The sequence below is a fragment of the Helianthus annuus genome, chromosome 6 (assembly GCF_002127325.2).
Source record: "Helianthus annuus cultivar XRQ/B chromosome 6, HanXRQr2.0-SUNRISE, whole genome shotgun sequence".
Taxonomy (NCBI): domain Eukaryota; kingdom Viridiplantae; phylum Streptophyta; class Magnoliopsida; order Asterales; family Asteraceae; genus Helianthus; species Helianthus annuus.
Genome location: NC_035438.2, coordinates 67,270,473 through 67,289,004, shown reverse-complemented (window position 1 = coordinate 67,289,004; position 18,532 = coordinate 67,270,473). Strand labels below are relative to the sequence as shown.

At 37.4% G+C, this 18,532-nt stretch overlaps 1 long non-coding RNA gene across 1 annotated transcript; it reads left to right on the top strand.

Moving 5' to 3' along the window:
• Nucleotides 1–10,275: 10,275 nt before the first annotated feature.
• LOC118479911 lies at nt 10,276–12,134 on the top strand. The gene is made up of 3 exons (XR_004861503.1): nt 10,276–10,424; nt 10,709–10,800; nt 11,983–12,134. It is a non-coding gene; the product is annotated as an uncharacterized LOC118479911 (long non-coding RNA).
• Nucleotides 12,135–18,532: the final 6,398 nt, after the last annotated feature.

The following is an 18,532-nucleotide window of genomic DNA, read 5'->3' as shown; positions in this document are numbered from 1 at the left end:
TGGAAGAGTAAATTCCTGTACCCTGAGTTTTCTGTCTAAGGCTAGAGTGTTCATATAAATCCATAGTATCGGACTAGTCACTCTTACCTGGGAACTCTTGGGGTGAGTGTTCACTTATAGGCGAGCATGTCTTCAGTGATACATTATTATTTCTCATTTACTTTGATTTGTCACTGTGTTGTTTGTTTGCTTTGTGGTAACAAACAAATGACCACCATCCTTGCATTTTGTCGATTTTATTGTTATCTCATTTTTCATCACATCATCTCACTCGTTTTCTCTCATGTTTCCTCTTTTAGAATGCCTCCTCGACGTAACGTTCAGCAACCTGATGCCAAACTGGCAGCTATTATAGCACAGCAGATGGCTACTATGCTACCGAATCGCATAACTCAAATAAACCAAGCCACCAATAACAATAATGCACCTGCTCCGTGCAACTTCAAAAGTTTTAACTCGGCTAAACCGCTCAAGTTCAGTGGTTCTGAAGGAGCAACTGGGCTCTTACAGTGGTTTGAGAGTCTTGAGAGCACCTTTCGCCATGTTCAGTGTCCGAACAATCGTAAGGTTGAGTTTGCTTCAAGTGTATTCCAAAAGAGGGCTCTTACCTGGTGGAATGCGGTAATGAGAGAAAGAGGTGCTGATGTTGCTTTGGGTCAGACATGGGAGGAAAATAGAGCTCTCATGATGAGAGAATTTTGTCCTCGGCACGAGCAGAGGGCACTTGAAAATGAGTTCCATGACCTGAAACAAGACAGTGGTGAACACCGAGCTTATACAGACAGATATGAGGAGTTAAGCTTGCTCTGTCCGACAATGGTCACGCCTTTGGATAAGGCTATTGAGAAGTACATAGACGGTTTGCCAGATCCTGTTCAGGATATTGTCACTTGCAGCAACCCTACTACCGTCCAACAGGCCATTGAGCTAGCTGCTACCCTTACTGAATCGCAGGTCAAGAAGGGTAAACTCCACAGAAAGGGTGATAAAAAGCAGAAACAGTCTGATAGCACCACTGAGAAAAAGGGCAAGAAGGCTGCTGAGTCTTCTAAAAAATTAAGGAAGCGTAAGGCTTCCAAGAACTTCGCTGTCACTGCTCAGACAAACCAGGCTGCTCCTAATCAGGCAGCACAGAATCAGGCTACACAACCTGCTGCCAAGAGGCAGTATGCGGGAAATGCACCTCTGTGCAACAGATGTAATAGCCATCACCAGCCACAGTTGCAATGTCGTATCTGCACAAATTGTGGCAAGTTTGGTCATCTTGCAAACACCTGCGGCTTTGCTCCTAATCAAAAGCAGGCAGCTCAAAACCAAGTTGTGCAAAACCCTGCCTAGAATCCTGCACGACCTCACTTTCCGCCTGGTCCGTGTTACAATTGTGGGGATCTGGCCCACTACAGAAACAACTGGCCGAGGTTGGCAAATGCAAATCAGGCACCGGCTCGTGGTAGAGATTTTAATCTTAATGTAAATGAGGCACGTGCGGATAACGAAGCGGTGAACGGTACGTTCCTTGTTAACAACCATCCTGCTTCTGTTCTATTTGATTCGGGTGCCGATAAGAGTTTTGTGTCCTTAGCATTTGAGCCTTTGCTTGCGATGACTAGAACAAAACTGTGAAAGCCCTTGACAGTAGAAGTAGCTAGTGGTGAACCTGTTGTACTCAACTCGGTTCTTCGAAATTGCCAGTTGAATCTCAATAACCATCGTTTCCCTATTGACCTCACACCGATGCAACTCGGGAGCTTCGATGTTATAGTAGAAATGGATTGTTTATCCAAGTACCATGCTGAGGTGGTATGTTTTGAGAAGTTGGTCCGTATACCGTTATCGACTGGTGAGATCATAGAAGTTCGTGGGGAGAAACCCGTCAGTGGTCTTAAACTCATGTCTTGTACCCAAGTCCGCAAATACCTACGAAAGAAATATGTTGCTTTCTTGGCACATGTCGTAGAGGATAAAGGCAAGGGTAAGACTATCCAAGATACCCCTGTTGTTCGGGATTATCCTGAGGTATTTCCTGAAGAATTACCTGGTTTACCCCCTATACGCCAAGTTGAGTTCCGCATTGATCTTGTGCCTGGTGCAAATCCTATTGCTAAGTCACCTTACCTTCTTGCACCATCTGAGATGCAAGAGTTGTCTAAGCAGCTTCAGGAGCTTTCTGACAAAGGATTTATTCGTCTGAGCTTTTCACCATGGGGCGCTCTTGTCCTATTCGTGAAAAAGAAAGATGGATCTTTTAGGATGTGTATCGATTATCGTGAGCTTAACAAGCTTACCATCAAGAATCGATATCCCCTACCTCGCATTGATGATCTCTTTGATCAGCTACAGGGTGCCTCTTGCTTTTCAAAGATTGACCTACGTTCTGGGTATCATCAACTTCGAGTGATCAAAGAAGATATTCCCAAGACAGCTCTTCGTACAAGATATGGTCATTATGAGTTCACTGTTATGCCCTTCGGTTTAACAAATGCTCCTGTTGTTTTCATGGACTTGATGAATAGGGTTTGTAAGCCTTATTTGGACAAGTTCATCATTGTTTTCATTGATGATATTTTGATCTATTCTAAGACTCGAGCTGATCATGAGCAGCATCTTCGTCTTACAATGGAGCTCCTAAAGAAATAACATCTTTTTGCCAAATTCTCCAAGGGCGAATTCTGGCTTAAAGAAGTTCAATTTTTGGGACACATCGTCAACGAACAAGGTATACATGTAGATCCTTCCAAAATCAGTGAGATTAAAGATTGGGATACTCCTACTACTCCTACCGAGGTTCGTTCATTTCTTGGTCTAGCGGGTTATTACCGCCGTTTCATTGAAAACTTCTCCAAGATTGCGGTTCCTCTCACTGCTTTAACTCAGAAGAATAAACCTTTTGAGTGGGGACCCAAACAGGAAGAAGCTTTCCATACCTTGAAATAGAAACTCTGCAATGCACGTATTCTATCCTTGCCCGAGGGTAACAATGATTTTGTTGTGTACTGTGATGCATCTAATTTAGGCCTTGGCTGCATTCTTATGCAAAGAAACAAAGTTATAGCTTATGCATCAAGACAACTGAAGGTACACGGGAAGAACTACACGACTCATGATCTTGAGTTAGGCGCTGTGGTTTTTGCTCTCAAAATCTGGAGACACTATTCGTATGGTACAAAGTGTGTGGTTTTCACTGACCACAAGAGTCTCCAGCATATCTTCAATCAGAAAGAACTAAACATGAGGCAACGACGTTGGGTTGAACTCCTAAATAAATATGATTGCGAAATTCGTTACCATCCTAGTAAGGCGAATGTCATGGATGACGCATTGAGTCGTAAGGAACGTGTCAAGCTTCACTGTGTTCAGGTTCGATCTGACATTCAAACCCGCATAATTCAGGCTCAACATACTTGTGTTACACAAGACTTGATGGGCAAAGAGTTACCGTGTCACATTAAGCCTGAACTTGAATTAAAAGACTTTGGGATATTCTATTTCATGGGCCGTTTGTGGGTCCCAAGTATAGATGATCTTTGCACCTTGCTTATGGATGAAGCTCATAAGTCTCATTATTCTATTCATCCTGGTGCAGACAAAATGTATAAGGATCTTCGAACCTAGTATTGGTGGCCGGGTATGAAGAAAGACATTGCCTTATATGTTTCCAAATGCCTTACTTGTCTTAAGGTTAAGGCAGAACATCAACATCCCTCTGGATTATTGGAGCAACCAGAGATTCCGGTTTGGAAATGGGAAAACATTGCTATGGATCTCATTACCAAGCTGCCGCGCACTAAAAGAGGTCATGATGCCATTTGGGTTATTGTTGATCGTCTTACAAAGTCAGCACATTTCTTGCCGATCCGTGAGGATCTATCTGCTGAAAAGTTGGCCAAAATCTATGTTGATGAGATTGTATCTTGACATGGTGTTCCGTTGAACATTATATCTGACAGAGATGTTCGATTCTCGTCTCGCTTTTGGAGAACCATGCAATCTGCCATGGGTACCCAACTTCATTTGAGCACAGCGTACCATCCGCAGACAGATGGTCAATCTGAGAGAACAATCCAGACATTGGAGGATATGCTTAGAGCATGTGTGATTGATTTTGGTGGTAGTTGGGATTCGCACCTACCGTTGATCGAATTCTCCTACAACAATAGTTATCACTCTAGCATCAATACGGCTCCTTTCGAAGCTTTATACGGTCGAAAATGTCGTTCACCGGTCTGCTGGATTGAGATCGGTGAAGTTCAGTTTACTGGACCTGATCTCATTCTAGAGACTACAGATAAGGTCAAGAAGATTCATGATAACCTTCAGACAGCTAGAAGCCGTCAAAAGAGTTACGCGGATCGACGACGCAAGCCCTTAGAATTTCAAGTTGGTGATCACGTCCTACTCAAGGTATCCCCTTGGAAAGGTGTGATTAGATTTGGAAAGAAAGGAAAACTTGCACCACGTCATGTTGGACCATTCAAGATCGTTGAAAGAATCGGAAAAGTAGCCTACAGACTTGAGCTACCTCCTGAACTTGGAAATGTTCATTCAACATTCCATGTGTCCAATCTCAAAAAGTGTTTAGCTGATGAGAACCTCCACATACCACTTGACGAAATTCGTGTTGATAACACAATGCACTTCGTTGAGAAACCTGTGGAAATCATAGACCGTGAAGTCAAAAAGCTCAAACGCAAGCGCATTCCTATTGTCAAAGTTCGCTGGGAATCTAAACGTGGCCTAGAGTTTACTTGGGAACATGAAGATCAGATGAAAGCAAAATATCCGCATCTATTCTCACAAGTTTCCTCTAAATAAATTTCGGGACGAAATTTCCTAATGTAGGGGAGACTGTGACATCTGTGCTTGTGTAATCATTTTACAGACTCTAAACAATTCAATATTAATAAAACAATGTATTTTGACCCCAATGTTTTTTATTTATGTTTGACATTTTGTGCGTTTTGATTTTTGATCGATTTTAAACTCTATATCGCTTTCTAGAAAGTTATACGCAAACTGGTGCGTAAACGTTATTAGTTTAACGCGACAAACACTCCGGAATAGCAACATAAGCTTAACATACCTTAAATAACCTTTACATAACTTAGAAATAAGTTTTAGAAGGTTTGGTATGGCAAAAACAAGTTTATTCGCTCACAGGGACTATTTGCGTCAAACTGCAAAAGTCTGATGTTTCGTAAGGCAACGTACAGTCCAGAACATGATCATAAGTTAAACATACCATATATAACCTAAACATAGCTTAGAAATAAGCTTTGATAGGTTCGGTGTGCGAAAACATGCTTATATGATCTTACAGGGGCTAAAAGTGTCAAAAACGGTGTAAGTTTGCATTTTCGCGCTTATCTTACGTTCTGACCACATCTGCACATCCAAAATTTTTGTACACACTAAAATATTTTTATTTTAGTGATCGGCATGCAAAAATACCATTCGTCGCTTAATTTGGTTCGTTTTCGCGTCCATTTGAGTTTCGTCGTAATTTAACAAATAACGCGATCGTACGACCAAACGAGCCGACATCCGAGAGTTTTCCGAGCACATTTTGAGTCCTCTAAACTTTATTGACGTTGTTGAGCCTTGAAAATGGCTTAACGGGGGTCAAAAGGGGCTGAAATGAGCTTAAACCATGTGTGCAGGGACCTAAACTGTAATTTATCAAACTTATGCTGAAATGGGGAGCCCAGGCGGGCCGCGTAGCCCCCCCCCCATTACTTACGCGGGCCGTGTGAGATGCCCAGCGACTAGAAAGTTGTTTTTCAGCAACTGTTTGATAATTCAGGGGCCAAACTTGCAATTTCGTGGTGTTTAACACCTCCCCAAGGCTTTGTACCTGCTTGTGACAAATGTATGGCCATGATTCTTGCTTGGAGGTTACACAAACATGTGTCATGATCTTGTAACTTTGCAACAAGTATAAATAGCTTGGCCATTTCATTTGTTTCCTCACACTTGATCTAAAATTCTCTAAGTTGGGGTTTTTGTAACTTCATACCTGAGAGTTTATAAGATCAAGTTCAAGCAAGGACCTTTTGTAAGTCTTCTTTCATTCTTTTATTGCTTTCTAGCTTAAAAAGTCAAACAGTGTTTGACTTTCAGTTTGACCAATCAATTGTTCAAGTCAAAGTTCAATCGAACTTTGTAACGTGATTGTAATCACGATGGTCATAATCCTTAGCGATTATACCTACTGATTACCACGTTAACTAGGTGTAGTGACGAGTCAAAGTTTTGGTCAAAATGCGTTTTAGCACGCATTTTGCCAGGAACTACTTTTAGGTATCAAAACACTTTGTTTTGATACCAAATCAGTTTTCTAAGTAGGTTAAACATGTTTTGACATGTTTAACTCGTCACTATTAGTTTAGTGCTTGTTTAGCGTCGTAAGTTAAGCGGTCTAGACAACCGCTTAGGCTTTCGAACCCGACCCGTTTGGTCGATTATTAGGATCCGACCAAGCTTGTTTAGTGATCATATTTGCATAGGGAATAACCTCTGAGGTTATACCTTATGATCACATAGGATTGGTTAGTCATTTGCTAGTTAGCTTGTATGCCCATAGGAAATGACCAAAATGCCCTTTTGAAGCATAAATCCGTATTTTGACCATGTGAACATATTTTTGACATATAAACTGATTTAGTAACATGTTTAGGGATAATTGGGCATGTAAGACTTGGCATAGCACATAGTTAACCATCCGAACATAGTTTTAAACAAACGACGCATTCTAGTAGCTTATACTACCATAATGGGTCGAAATGGGTCAAAAGCACTGAGGTTGACTTTCAAATTAGAAAGTAAGGTCTATTAAATCATACCATATGAGTTCAAATACTCATTTGATTTATAGAACTTCATTCTATCCTATCTCCCGATTTAGGATCCGATTATTAACATAGTTACCTATAATAGGTGCCGGTTGATTTGTGATCCTTGAAGCCTTATTTGGTCTTATTCTCAAGACTATTAGGCAATCCCAAGTGAGTACATAGTTCCCCTCTTTTACCGTTTTCAATTACTTTGGGGTGATACACATGTGCATACATTGTTACTTTCGGCTTTTTCATGCTTTTATGACATAAACATGCTAGTTTCATCTAGTACATATCTAGTACATGATTTTAACTATGTTTTTCTATGTATGTTAAGCATGCTAGCACATTGATTTATTACACATTTGTTGCATATGTTTACTTAGCATATGTACACATTGTTTTACATGACATTTCTGCTATGTATGTTTACTAAGCATGCTAGCACATTGTTTTACATGAACATTTCTACTAGGCATGTTTACTTAGCATTCCTAGTACATGGTTTTCACATGCTACATTGGTTATGACATTTGGTGTGCTTAATCGGGACAATAATACATTCATTAACATTGATCACGCTGCTCGGTAGTATGTAATGGTACCATAGGAATTGACAACTCCCGTTTCCAACTTCCTAGGTTTGTTTGGAAGTTGGGAATGACAGAATCCGACTGCATAACTTAGATAAACCTTTAATTTTTTTAAAGGTTTGTCGCCACAGTCGCAAGGCTTGAATGTATGCGATTAACATTACTGCATAAATGTTTGTAATCATAAAGCATTGTTTTCTGCAAAACATAACATTTGATTTAAACTTAGGTTTATTCAAAAACCTTGTTTTGTACATTTTCCTATGGTTAGGTGATTACTAGTTATTCACCATACATGACATTTGTTTTCACATTGATATCATTACATAGTTAAGTAGATGTCTTCCTACTTGCTATGCATTTCATTGGTTATACATGATACATGTTACACATGACATTAAACATGGTTTATGCATGAACATTTTGACATTAAACATGACATTTTGTTGGTTATTGATAAGTGACTTATGTAACGGGGCTATGTGTTATATGATAAAAGCATGGTGGATGTGCCGCTCGTACATCCTATATATAAGTGCTTTTATTGTATTATACATCGTTGCGTTATCTAAACCACTTGGGCAAGACATGAAACATTTTATACAAGAACATGACATTGTTTTACAAATTATTTTATACAAATTCACTTTTACTTGGTTATTCATTTAACCATGCATTGTCCTTTCACCATCATTTGACTTTCATATCGATTTTCATATGATTTCATAAAGGAAAACATTTTTACAAGGTTCATGACTACATTTTGTTAAACACTTTTTAAACCACAAGTCATGAATCCTGCATAAATAAAACCTATGTATCTCACAGGCATTTTTATGCTGACGTACCTATTTTTACATGTGTTTCAGGTGCTAATGCATGATGATGTTTGTGCTTCACTTAGGCGGACTCGGGCCTTAGTGACTTAAAAGACTGTTAATTATGTTGTTTTAGTTTGAACTCAAAAGACAATGTAAACTTTAATCTTAATAATACAAAACTTTAATTGCCATGGTTGATGAAACAATAATTTTGTCGCATCACTCCCCGACGTTTCCGCCGCGGTTTGTTGTTTTAACGCGGTCGGGGTGTGACATTGGTGCCCATTTATACCTAGTTAGACGATGCACTCTTTTGTTGGACATTTTAACATATTTTAAAACATAATTATTAAACATTACATTTTAAAAGTCACGACACAACCACATAAGTTAAGTTGTTTTGATCCTCGCGGATCTTATTACAAACGTCCCAGATAGTTTTTAAAAGTTGTCCAATATATTTAAACATAACAACATGCATCATCAAACACAAGATACGCCATGATTTCCCGAAGCCGAACTCAGGTACCTGTAGAACACGTTAAAAATCAAGTGTCAACACAAAGGAAGGTGAGTTCACTTATTCGTTTACTAACAGATTTTATTCCAAGGAAAACTTTCTGTTTAGGTGTTTATTTGTAACATCCCGAAAACGGGTTTGGTAATCAAACCACGTTAATAGTAAAAACGGGTAAAATACCGTTAGTGGTAAATATTAACCCGGTAAATATTAGGACTCAAATAAATAAACCTAATATTAGTTAAAAGGGGAATAAATACTTTGAGAAAACAAAGTATATAAGAAGGCCAAATTAACTGGACTTAAAACATAACGGGTTATAACTTCCCGAACCCGTTAAAGTAACTAGGAGTAATTAACCTAGTTAGTAACATGTGACTAAATAAATAATGAATTATAGTTTCATTTGATTAAAATAAAAACACGAGGGACTAAAAAGGGGCAATTGTGAAAGTTGTATGATTAAAACAAAAATAAACCACACCAAACACACACTTAGTGTGTGTCTGGTCGATGTTAAACACAGGGGGCGACCAGGTTTCTCCATCAAACCCCCAAATCTCCCAAAATTCACAAATTGAAGCCTCTAATCTGCTCCAAATCAAGTTTCAAGCATGAATTAGTGATCATCTCGTTACGAGGATCAAAAGGTATGCAAAATTGTGGTATTTTGTTGCATCTTGAATTCTAGGTTAAATGTGAAAAATGAAAATTCAGCTTGATTTCTTGATGCATGGATGAAATTAGAAGTAATATGATGTTTAGGGATAAAACCCTAGATGAATTCTTGTTGAAATTTAGTGTGAAGATTCTAGCAATTTTGATCACCATAGTAGATGATTATTGAGTTTGTAGAGACTAGATAAACATTAGAATTGTGAATACTATTCTAGTGAAAACTGAATTCATGTGCTAAATTCTAGTAAAAACCATGGTCACCATTGTAGGTGACTAGTGGGTTAAGTAGAATTGATAAACACTAGGAAATTTTGGGTTGTTCTAGTGTAATTTGACATATGCAAAGTTATTTCAGAACTTTAAAGGCAAATGTGTGTTAAATAGTTTGAATGATGAAAAATTCGGGTTATATGACAAGTCATGAGCTTGTCAATGAATTATTTATAGAATATGCCCATAAGGTGTTCGATGTAATGCCTAAGTGAAATTGGGTATCTACTAGTTCATAGATAGAACTTGGTTTGGATAAATGCCTAATAACATGACAAAACGGGTTTCACTTATAGAGGGAAAACCCGTGGATTTTATGAGATAAAGAAATATAGTGTCTTCGATAATCAAGAACTAGGCTAACTTAGTGTTAACAATAGCATGAACTCGAGTTAAAAGATTCGTTAGAACGATAGCTTAAAGGAACGCCCACCGGGTAAATTGAAAATGCCTAAACTAGCTAAGGAACATGAATGTGCATATTAAGGGATGTGTGACTTTCGAAAAGTCAAACTGGCCCATAATGCGATAAATGGTAATCTTTGGTTTGAAATGCGTAAGGTGGAATAATCGTATTAAATTGTGATTAAACTAACCACCTTGAAAACAATGATGATAGTTTGACGCGTAACAAGCTAGGTGGAAGCTTGATGAGGGAGCGGGTCAAACGAATCAAGAAGGAAAGGAAAAAGCATAGTTCGGACACGAGGTAAGTATATCTTATACTAGTCATATATTTCATAATATCCTTTTGTCGTATTACGAAAAAGATAATTTATGACGTAAGCCATAGTAGGCTAAAAAGTGTTAAGAAATGGAATTATAAGTAAGTGACCGCACGGTGTAAATCGGAGCGAGTCATATATATATACGAGGTGGTAATAAATATCATCTCTCTAATATAATCGGTCAATTCGGCCAAACGGGTCAAAAGGTGAAATTATCACCCTTTGACAATATCGACTAATGGGTTGTCAAGATGCATGATTTTAGGAAATAAATAGCACATGGATGCTTACATCGCTATCGCTTAGCAGCCACTAAGGAAAGGTATTGAAACGGGTCAATATATTGATCCGAGCCAGGTATGTATAATAATACAACTCATCATGTAGAGCTTGGAGTTTTATAATAGTTATACGAGGTTAAAATAAGATATTCGGTTATCTTTTAGGTAAAGCGAATAAGTTGAGTTATGATTAAGGTGTTTTAGAAACATATTGGTTTCTAAACAAGAATATGGTTAAAAGGTCGGATTTGGGGTTCAAACAAGCACTAATAGTCCTTCGTCGTAAAAGAATGACTAAAATTGACTAAAACGCCCTCGTTGGCTAATTCGAATAAACAACCTTTAAAGGTAGTTTTGAAACGAGTTTTATGATCAAATAAATAATTGGAATAAGTGTAAGAAGCGAAAGATGTAAACTTTCGGTCAAATAACTCTATATGAGTCTTTGCCGTAAATTAGCAATCAGACGAGAAAAACTCGGAGTATATAGATCATCTCATTAAGTCCACCACAATTATAGTTGTGGTGGAAAATTACTTGATAAGAATGTTGTATATAACGCTAGAAATGAATGAAAGCGACTTTAAGCTTTAAAGTGCTTAAATACCTTTAACGGGTCAAATTAAGCACTTGAACGTAAACGGGTTCTAACTAAGTAAGAAACCCATGATCTATGAATTATTTGATAGGAAATATTGAAATTATGATTTCCATGAGTTTATGGATCAAGTAAACATGTTTGTTTGATAAAATCGTGAACGGGTCAAAATTTGGTAAAAATGGTAATAAGCCGAAGACTTAAAAGTCTTAAATTTTATTAATTCGGATGTTGGATTTTGACTCCATATTATGAAGGGTTAAATTACAATCACGTAGGAAGAAACGGTGGGTCAAACGGATAAGCGGTTTGTAAGATACGAAAGTTTTCGTGCCAATTAACGGCAAAATAGGAAAGCTGGAATGCAGGGGCCACCGTAACTTACGGTGCCACCGTAACTTACGGTGCCACCGTAAGTTACGGTGGAGCTGAAGGCCTTACGGCAGCCCCCTACTGATTTACGGTAGGGGCATGTCACACCAGGGGCCACCGTAACTTACGGTGCCACCGTAAGTTACGGTGGAGGCCAGTTGGAAATCCATGTTTTGAGATCAAGAGTTTAACGTTGGGATTCTTTTTCCTTCCATTGTCATTACCAGATTTGTTTAGACTTATTACAATCCCCGTATGACTAAAGCATTTCATGTTTATGAAATGTAGGTTCTTTTTGGATGCCGGAAGACGATCAAGCTCATCGAAGGACCGAACACGATAAAGATACATGCTTCCGCACATTTCCTCGTCGCAAATTTTTAAACGACAAATTCGATCACTTATGTTGAATAACTTATGATTTGTAAAAGTTTTAATAAACTCGTATTTTTATAGTATGTATAAACTTAATTACACATCTAATTGTTGGTATTTATATATAAAAACCGTTAAATAGTAACTAGAGTGTTACAAGTTGGTATCAGAGCCCTGGTTTAAGAGATTCGAGTATGGTGGGGAGGAACCATGCTTGGACTTAAACCTTATGCTCTTGACAAAGAATAGTGTTCGGTTCGAGGCTTGATCGCAAATCCGGTAAGTGCATGTATGCTAATGGTTTAGCGTATTAAAGTGTTGTAGACAACACATAGGGTTACCGTGTAATACACGTTACCCCAAATAAATGATTGATATAGTTGACAAAAATACGCGCGTTGGCGTGTATAGTAGAAAAAGCCTTGTATTATAATACAGGCGGTTATTGAAGTTGATATTACTAACTTTTGTGAATATCTTGATTGAAGGACACTTGCATTTAAAGATGACAAGAGTTGAACAAATTAAGGATATGATAGAGGAACGGTCTGAAGTATGACGATAGGAGCATGCTCACTAAGGACTAAATCGCGTAACGACCGCGAACAAGGTTAATGGCAAGAAACGCACGTCGGGGCAAGCATTACCAGGTGCGTGTTTTTAAATATAATCGCACAATTAGCAATATGCAACACACATGTAGAGAATGATCGTTGCATAGGTAAATTAGAAACTTGGAAAAACCTGAACAGAAATACATATCCAGGATATAATTTCCAAGGAAACCGAATAGAGGCGTTACTTACATAGGGCGTGATGTGAAAACTATAAAAAGGTCGTGTATGTCATGTGTTAAATCGCTTACTCTGGCCAAGTAAGTAGTGGCATATGATACCACGAGTTTCTTATAGCGGACACATTTACATCCGATGTAGTAAGGGCGGAGTGAATGGGACTAATTAAAAAGTACCCAAATGAATCAGATAAGCAAAATGTTTGATAATAAGGTAAACGCACAACCGAGTGACGGAAGCGTATTACATCAGGATAATGAGCCCGAATGAAGGGACAAAGAAGCATGTAAAATGATTTAGACAAGTATTGGGAGGGAGTGTACTTACACTCAAACCCAGAAAACACAAGCATGAAAAAATGATTTAGACAAGTATTGGGAGGGAGTGTACTTACACTCGAACCCAGAAAACACAAGCATGAAAAATGATTTAGACAAGTGTTGGGAGGGAGTGTACTTACACTCGAACCCAGAAAATACAAGCATGAAAAAGTGATGTAGACATGTATTGGGAGGGGGTGTACATACACTCGAACCCGGAAAAATATAAACATGTAAAACAAGGTAGACATGTATTGGGAGGGGGTGTACTTATACTCGAACCCGGAAAATATAAACGTGTAAAACAAGGTAGACATGTATTGGGAGGGGGTGAACTTACACTCGAACCCGGAAAATGCGAATATGTCTCTAAACGGGTCGTTTTTGTAAAACATCAAACTTGAGGACAAAGTCGGAATATAAAAATGAAGCGAAGTCTTGATGCATATCGGGAGGGTTGCAATAATAACGACTTCGGTGAAACACCCGGTTGATGGATAAGAATTAAACACATGCATAAACCAAGAGACGTGAACGCGGGTTGAAAAATCAAAGTAACTTGGATTACGAGTTAGGACTATAAAATCTCGTATATAGAAATTGTGCGTAAATATGTTCAACTATTCGAAGTCGAATGGGTTGAATAAAGAATAAAGTTGATTGTTTATTAAGTGATAGATATCACATTAATAGGTCAAACATGTTGAATACAATATAACGCCGAATGGCACAAATGAGCACTAGCCAGATAAAGGTAGCGTTAAATGCAAGAGAATAATGAGCCCGGTAATGGGATATAACCAAATAAGAATAAATTAGGGACTGTCAATATCCTGGTATGGATAATTGACAAAAGTTAAGGAGAAAATCCTAAAACTAAAACTTCGGTTTTAGTAAGAAATAATGTTTTTACAAACATAAATTCTGATAGGAATTTAAATAGTAAGCATGAAAGATACAAGTCTTGACGCTGATAGGCGCAAGACGAAATATTCGAAAAGTGATCTTTTCGAAAATGAAAGGTTGATAAAAATTAAACGTGACGTGAGACGATCACGGTCAATACATGCAATGTGAAGTGGAATCACATTATAACCATGCGAGCGGTAAAAAAAAAGTAACTGGACTAATAAGTCTAGTTAGTGAGACCGGTTAAGGTCATTTAAGCAATTTGGTTGCTTGTAAGCGGTGGATTCGGTATAACTGGAATGAATAAATGAATTTTGAAAACAAAAGAAATTGTTGCTAAAAGTGAAAGATTTCACTTAAGACCTTTAAATGGGTCAAAGTAACGGATTCATAAGGAATTCGATAGTATATGAAAGCGATAGATATCGCTAAGTTAACTAAACTAGTGGAAATAACGAGATTACGTTATTTCGAAATTATACTATGTCGTATGAGATATGTAGACAATTAGTAACCAAAAAGATGTTACCATACTTTTCGGGTAATACTAACGATTGGTTAAAAAGTATAGGTGATGTTTAAAATATTTCTCGGATAGAATACATTGAGTTTAAACTCAATGAATTACGTAAGAAAAGGTTTCGAGGATGAAACCTCTTTAAGGGGGGTAGACTTGTAACATCCCGAAAACGGGTTTGGTAATCAAATCACGTTAATAGTAAAAACGGGTAAAATACCGTTAGTGGTAAATATTAACCCGGTAAATATTAGGACTCAAATAAATAAACCTAATATTAGTTAAAAGGGGAATAAATACTTTGAGAAAACAAAGTATATAAGAAGGCCAAATTAACTGGACTTAAAACATAACAGGTTATAACTTCCCGAACCCGTTAAAGTAACTAGGAGTAATTAACCTAGTTAGTAACATGTGACTAAATAAATAATGAATTATAGTTTCATTTGATTAAAATAAAAACACGAGGGACTAAAAAGGGGCAATTGTGAAAGTTGTATGATTAAAACAAAAATAAACCACACCAAACACACACTTAGTGTGTGTCTGGTCGATGTTAAACACAGGGGGCGACCAGGTTTCTCCATCAAACCCCCAAATCTCCCAAAATTCACAAATTGAAGCCTTTAATCTGCTCCAAATCAAGTTTCAAGCATGAATTAGTGATCATCTCGTTACGGGGATCAAAAGGTATGCAAAATTGTGGTATCTTGTTGCATCTTGAATTCTAGATTAAATGTGAAAAATGAAAATTCAGCTTGATTTCTTGATGCATGGATGAAGTTAGAAGTAATATGATGTTTAGGGATAAAACCCTAGATGAATTCTTGTTGAAATTTAGTGTGATGATTCTAGCAATTTTGATCACCATAGTAGATGATTATTGAGTTTGTAGAGACTAGATAAACACTAGAATTGTGAATACTATTCTAGTGAAAACTGAATTCATGTGCTAAATTCTAGTAAAAACCATGGTCACCATTGTAGGTGACTAGTGGGTTAAGTAGAATTGATAAACACTAGGAAATTTTGGGTTGTTCTAGTGTAATTTGACATATGCAAAGTTATTTCAGAACTTTAAAGGCAAATATGTGTGTTAAATAGTTTGAATGATGAAAAATTCGAGTTATATGACAAGTCATGAGCTTGTCAATGAATTATTTATAGAATATGCCCATAAGGTGTTCGATGTAATGCCTAAGTGAAATTGGGTATCTACTAGTTCATAGATAGAACTTGGTTTGGATAAATGCCTAATAACATGACAAAACGGGTTTCACTTATAGAGGGAAAACCCGTGGATTTTATGAGATAAAGAAATATAGTGTCTTCGATAATCAAGAACTAGGCTAACTTAGTGTTAACAATAGCATGAACTCGAGTTAAAAGATTCGTTAGAACGATAGCTTAAAGGAACGCCCACCGGGTAAATTGAAAATGCCTAAACTAGCTAAGGAACATGAATGTGCATATTAAGGGATGTGTGACTTTCGAAAAGTCAAACTGACCCATAATGCGATAAATGGTAATCTTTGGTTTGAAATGCGTAAGGTGGAATAATCGTATTAAATTGTGATTAAACTAACCACATTGAAAACAATGATGATAGTTTGACGCGTAACAAGCTAGGTAGAAGCTTGATGAGGGAGCGGGTCAAACGAATCAAGAAGGAAAGGAAAAAGCATAGTTCGGACACGAGGTAAGTATATCTTATACTAGTCATATATTTCATAATATCCTTTTGTCGTATTACGAAAAAGATAATTTATGACGTAAGCCATAGTAGGCTAAAAAGTGTTAAGAAATGGAATTATAAGTAAGTGACCGCACGGTGTAAATCGGAGCGAGTCATATATATATACGAGGTGGTAATAAATATCATCTCTCTAATATAATCGGTCAATTCGGCCAAACGGGTCAAAAGGTGAAATTATCACCCTTTGACAATATCGACTAATGGGTTGTCAAGATGCATGATTTTAGGAAATAAATAGCACATGGATGCTTACATCGCTATCGCTTAGCAGCCACTAAGGAAAGGTATTGAAACGGGTCAATATATTGATCCGAGCCAGGTATGTATAATAATACAACTCATCATGTAGAGCTTGGAGTTTTATAATAGTTAGACGAGGTTAAAATAAGATATTCGGTTATCTTTCAGGTAAAGCGAATAAGTTGAGTTATGATTAAGGTGTTTTAGAAACATATTGGTTTCTAAACAAGAATATGGTTAAAAGGTCGGATTTGGGGTTCAAACAAGCACTAATAGTCCTTCGTCCTAAAAGAATGACTAAAATTGACTAAAACGCCCTCGTTGGCTAATTCGAATAAACAACCTTTAAAGGTAGTTTTGAAACGAGTTTTGTGATCAAATAAATAATTGGAATAAGTGTAAGAAGCGAAAGATGTAAACTTTCGGTCAAATAACTCTATATGAGTCTTTGCCGTAAATTAGCAATCAGACGAGAAAAACTCGGAGTATATAGATCATCTCATTAAGTCCACCACAATTATAGTTGTGGTGGAAAATTACTTGATAAGAATGTTGTATATAACGCTAGAAATGAATGAAAGCGACTTTAAGCTTTAAAGTGCTTAAATACTTTTAACGGGTCAAATTAAGCACTTGAATGTAAACGGGTTCTAACTAAGTAAGAAACCCATGATCTATGAATTATTTGATAGGAAATATTGAAATTATTATTTCCATGAGTTTATGGATCAAGTAAACATGTTTGTTTGATAAAATCGTGAACGGGTCAAAATTTGGTAAAAATGGTAATAAGCCGAAGACTTAAAAGTCTTAAATTTTGTTAATTTGGATGTTGGATTTTGACTCCATATTATGAAGGGTCAAATTACAATCACGTAGGAAGAAACGGTGGGTCAAACGGATAAGCGGTTTGTAAGATACGAAAGTTTTCGTGCCAATTAACGGCAAAATAGGAAAGCTGGAATGCAGGGGCCACCGTAACTTACGGTGCCACCGTAAGTTACGGTGGAGCTGAAGGCCTTACGGCAGCCCCCTACTGATTTACGGTAGGGGCATGGCACACCAGGGGCCACCGTAACTTACGGTGCCACCGTAAGTTACGGTGGAGGCCAGTTGGAAACCCATGTTTTGAGATCAAGAGTTTAACGTTGGGATTCTTTTTCCTTCCATTGTCATTACCGGATTTGTTTAGACTTATTACAATCCCCGTATGACTAAAGCATTTCATGTTTATGAAATGTAGGTTCTTTTTGGATGCCGGAAGACGATCAAGCTCATCGAAGGACCGAACACGATAAAGATACATGCTTCCGCACATTTCCTCGTCGCAAATTTTTAAACGACAAATTCGATCACTTATGTTGAATAACTTATGATTTGTAAAAGTTTTAATAAACTCGTATTTTTATAGTATGTGTAAACTTAATTACACATCTAATTGTTGGTATTTATATACAAAAACCGTTAAATAGTAACTAGAGTGTTACATTATTTAAAAACATCCATTTAATTCTTAGAAAGTCCATTTTACTTTCTTAATAAAATTCATGGGCCTTCCGTCACAATTTCACGAACCCGACAATATTGTTACTGCCCAAGTTTTGTATATTAAATGATTGCGTCAATTTTCAGACTCGTATGCTAGCTAGACGATACGAACTATATATTAACCATGCAGGGATAATCAACGCTAGACAATAAACAGAATCAAAATTCGTCGCTTGACTTGACACGGGGCGACCGGTCACGACGGGGTTATCAACCCGATAGATCTACCAACAATTATTCGCGTACATTACTTAAATGATTAAACGACATCATGGGCGCAGGGTTCTTTCTCGAAGAACAATATGATGTCTGCCTCACGTACAATATATATATCCTACTAATATGACAATTTAATACACGACGATTTACGAATTCCCCT